The following is a 4,924-nucleotide window of genomic DNA, read 5'->3' as shown; positions in this document are numbered from 1 at the left end:
GGCGCTCTGGCTGTGTCGGAGCTATCCCGACCCTTTCCTGATGAGAGAGCCCATCCGTGTGGGGGTGTGCGTGACCACTGACCCTGGAGACCCAATCACTGACCCTGACCTTGGAGTGCAGCCCCCCCTCAACCTTCATTGGATGGAATTCTCCCCTCAATCTCTTGTCCCCCAAATAAAAGGCTACTCCCCGGCGTGTTCGCTCTCTCTCTCTCCTGCTAGCCCAGAGTAATCCTCGCTGCCCTACTGGGCGGCTAGAGGCGGGAACCAGGGAGGCGAGCCGTCTCAGACCTAGCAATGTAAAATAAGGTACTGTCTGTGTGTTTTATTTTGATCTCTTCTAACTAACTTAATGCCTAGAACCTCATTAATGAAACCACTGCGCAGGCCGCGTGGTAGAAACAAAACAACAAAAAAAAGCTATCATCACACATCTAATTCCAGAGACTTAGGAAATGGAGGAAGGAGGATCACAAGGTCAAGATCAACCTAGGAAAGAAATATAAAATCTGAATGATCTGATATCAATTATTTAAATAGAATCTATAAAATACATTTCTAGAAAGAAAACTCCAGGCACAGATGGTTTCACCAATTAATTCTGCCAAACATGTAAGAAAAAAATAACTCAACCTTAAACAAACTCATTTATAAAGCCTACCTAAATTGATAACAAACCCCAACAAGGAAATTAAAACAAAATTAAAGTTACAGGCCATAAGTATTAATGAATATAATGAGAAAAATGTTAAAATATTAACAAACAGAATTCAGTAATATATATACATTTTTTAAGATGATGTATTTTGAACAAGTCAGTTATTCTAATAACATTCAAAAATCAAGGTAATTTACCACATTAACAGAAGAAAAGAAGGGAAATCATATAAGTATTAAAGTATTTTATTATCTATTAATAGTGAAAAAACTCTAGTAGTACATATACACAATGGAATATTACTCAGCGAATAAAGAAGAATGCAATTATGGCATTTGCAGGTAAATGGATGGAACTGGAGACTACCATGTTAAGTGAAATAAGCCAATCCCCAAAAACCAAAGGCCAAATGTTCTGTCTGATATACAGATGCTGACTCACAATAGGGTGGTTTCCACCAGATTGGAGGTCAGGAGTGGGGGGAATGGAGGAGGGATGGGTATGGAAAACACAGTAGAATAAATCTGATATAATTTTCCTAAGTACATATATGAATACATGACCAGTGTAACTCCACATCATGTACAACCACAAAAATGGGAAGTTATAGTCCATGTACGTATGTACGTCAAAATACATTTCTACTATCATGTATAAGTAAAAAGAATAAATAAAAGAAGAAAATTGATTAAAACAGATAAATATTTAAAATATCAGGAATAACTTTAATTATTTGGCACAATTGACTTTGAACCACTTTTGTCTTCTGCCTGTGTGTTAAGGTTTAGATGTGAGGTGTCCCATAAAAGCTCACATGTGAGACAATGGGAGAGGGTTTAGAGGGGAAATGATTAGGTCCTAAAAGCTTTAATCCAATCAGTGAATTTATCACCTGGTGAGATTAGTTGAGTGGTAATTGAAAGCAGGTAGTAGAGTGTGGCTGGGGGAAGTGAGGCATTGGGGACATGCCTTTGGCAAGTGAACTCTGTCTCTCTCTCTCTCTCTCTTCCCCCCCACACCCCCTCCCTCCCTCTCTCTCTATCTGCCGAACCCCTCTGCCATGATGTTCTGCCTCACCTCAAGCCCCAGGAATAGGGCCTGCTGTTTATCAATTGAGACCTCTGAAACTGGGAGCCCCCAATAAACCTTTCTTCTTCTACAGTTGTTCTCGATGGGTCCTTTTATCACAGCCCCGCAAAAGCTGACTAAAACACTGTGTCTGGAAAGAATTCAACAATTTATGCTGTTGATCTCTCCTTTGGTCAGTAGACAACTTACAAGTATTTGTAAATTGGATTTACCTTAATTTAACCTATACATTTAGAAGAATATGGATGTATGGGCTGTCCCATTCAGACTGAATGCTAAATTAGAAAGAAACGGCCAATACTTTTGTTAAGTATTAGGCAGAGGTTCTAAAAGACTGAATTCTATTTCAAGACTGATCCCAGTTAAACTGTAATTCCAACTATTATGTAGTTCTCAGGCAATGAGCAAAGCTTTTAAACTAACAAATAAATTATGATAAAAAATTTTTTAAAAAGAAATGAAAAAACTTGAAGGCGCTAAAAGGAGCAATGGCCACAGCCTTGCAGGGCAGCTTTTGTTTCTTTTCTACAGGCATGGTTACAAATTGGAGCCTATTCCACAACCCAAAGGCAACCAGCATCATGTGGTTACCAACTGCCCTTCATTCACCTATTGATACCTCCCCCCCAAAAAAAAAAAATTAAAAAAAAAAAAAAACACAAAGCTCCTCTGTTATTCCACCAACAACCACTGGAGGACCCAAAAGTCACTATGAGCTCCAAAGAGGCCCATCACCCACACTCAACAGGTGCCCAGCAAGCTTACTGTCCACAGCATCATCACTTCTTGAGTAACACCTCAGTTTGACACAATAGTAGAAAGCTGGTTATCAGCCCACCGGAAACATCATCACCAAGACCAGGCAAGACATTCAAGCAGTAAATCTACCTGCAAGTTTCCATGTCTAATCTTTAAGAAATGACAGTTATCTTCCAGTTCAGAGATATTGGGGATCCCCTTAATAATCAATAGGGTGTCACAATTAATCAGAAGAAGACATTTCCAGAAAGCTCTTCATTCCAGTGCTCAGTCCACAAAGTTGTGGGGAACTCTCAGCACATGCACTTCAGAGCTCTCCTCATGTGTTCATTTGGTCTAATATCCAGACCCCAGGGTCATCTTCTGTGAAGGAGGACTTCATTTTCCCAGATCAGAGGGAAAACAGCCTTGCAAGCTGTGTCCTTCACACTGGTATTCTTACCAACCTAGAACCTGGACCTATTCTGGTTAAAGACAACCCTGAGGAGAAGTATGGGATAAAAGTCACATGGAGAAGACAGGGCACCTGTTGGTTTACCTTAGGGAAAGAGGGAAGTTGAGCAGAAGCCAGTTCCCTGTGAAAAGCTGACTGGATTTCTCAGACATCATCCTCTCTCATCAGCAGCCTCAAAAATTGCTAATTTTCATAAAGTTGAAAGAATAAAATAGAAATAATATCAACAGGAAAAACAAATGTTTAACTAGAGCCCTAGAGTCACAAGGGAATTCAGTTCCCAGATTGGCTTTTAAGATTTTATAAATAATTGAATTTAGTGTCATGACTGTTCACTTCATATTTTTCTTGTATTGTTTAAAATTTTTAAATATCTTGAAGTAACTGTTTAAAATGTACGTAAATAAAGAGGTACAGAAAGTTCTTAGAGAATTTTGCTTCTGTTAGTATTGTGGCAATATTGCCCATCCACAAAAAGTCTCATTTCCTTTAATCACTGCTAATTAATCCTTTAATTATCTCATTTAAACTAATTCCACTTTTGTTTTCAGTGCTGGGATTTTTTGTTTGTTTCCTTCATGCTAGGTCAGCACTCTACCACTGAGCAACTATAACCCCAGTTCAGCCCACATTTTTGAGTACTAACTCTGAGGCTCAGTGGCAGCATCCTCTTTGACCTAATGGATGGAAAAAATCAAAGTGAACTTGGACTTTTTATGATTGAGTGTCACCTCTCCAACTTGGACTCATTTGAAAAAGCAAAATAAAATGGAGCAAGCCCTGTTTTAGTGAATACAATGGGATGAGGGAGTCAATGAAAATACATCAATGAAAAATTACAGAATACTGTGGAATAAAACAAAAACCCAAAGTTTTCAGTCAGAAAAAAAAACTAAAAAAATCAAATACAAAGGAAAAGAAAATAGAGTATAGAATCATAGTAATAAAAAATAGCACTTAAGGACTGGAGGTATAGCTTACTGGTAGAGTACTTGCCTACAACCACCAAAAAAAAAAAAAAAGCACTGATGTTAATAGACAATGCCTTTGACATTGTAATAGAAATTATTTTCAACTTAGGTTTGTGAATCTAACTAAATGAATAATAAAGTATGAATAATCAGTAAACATTTTTAATCATGAAAGTTCTCAAAAATTACATCACAATTATATTTTATCATAAAATTCATCCAAATCTAAGCCACCCTAAAACTTAAAGTCTCAAATAATTAATGAATAACAAAACACAAATTCAGAAATAAATTTACAAAAGATGAAGCTCCTGATAGATCTAGTTCACACGGGCTCTAGAACTAGACAAAGAAAGAATGCTTCCTGTGGTTTATATAAACTTTACAGTAGACCTTAAGAAGGAGGCAAAGTAAGCCCCTGATTCTAGATACCCAGGAACCAGTCTAGACTTCAGCATGATGGAGAATTTTGGGGGAAAGTTCTCCAGAGAAAAATCACAATAACTTATATACCTGACCATTTAGAAAGGAGCATTTAGGAATTTCACAGTTCTTTTGGAGAATTAGGGAGTAATATGTAATAGTGAAATAAAACTAATAAGATTAAATACAAGGCAATTAATGAATCAAACGTAATCCAATTTGTTATATATATGAATACATATACATATATATGAATACATATAGTATATGTTTTAGTATGAAAAAAATACATTGTATTGAACGTGTGGAATATGGAAACCAGTTGCTAGTAGTACCAGAAGACAATTCTCAAATTGCAAAATAGGAAAAAAAAGTGTCTAGAAACATAAACAAAGAAATAGCAATAGAAATATTGTCTGGGTCGATGGCAAGCATCTCATTGGGGGGTTCTTTTTCCTGCTCAGGGGAATCTAAGCCACCCTAAAACTTAAAGTCTCAAATAATCAGTGAATAACCAAACACAAATATTCAGAAATAAATTTACAAAAGGTGAAGCCCCTGATAGATCTA

The 4,924-nt window shown here is 36.9% G+C and overlaps 1 pseudogene across 1 annotated transcript; it reads left to right on the top strand.

Moving 5' to 3' along the window:
• The first annotated feature begins 1,829 nt into the window (after positions 1-1,829).
• Positions 1,830-3,095, top strand: LOC308649306 (RAD9, HUS1, RAD1-interacting nuclear orphan protein 1-like; annotated as a pseudogene). The gene is made up of 2 exons: positions 1,830-1,919; positions 2,279-3,095. The product of its transcript is annotated as an RAD9, HUS1, RAD1-interacting nuclear orphan protein 1-like (transcript).
• The last annotated feature ends 1,829 nt before the right edge of the window (positions 3,096-4,924 follow it).

This window comes from Spermophilus citellus (assembly GCF_964194105.1).
Source record: "Spermophilus citellus genome assembly, chromosome: 5".
Taxonomy (NCBI): domain Eukaryota; kingdom Metazoa; phylum Chordata; class Mammalia; order Rodentia; family Sciuridae; genus Spermophilus; species Spermophilus citellus.
This window is presented reverse-complemented; position numbering and strand designations above follow the sequence as displayed.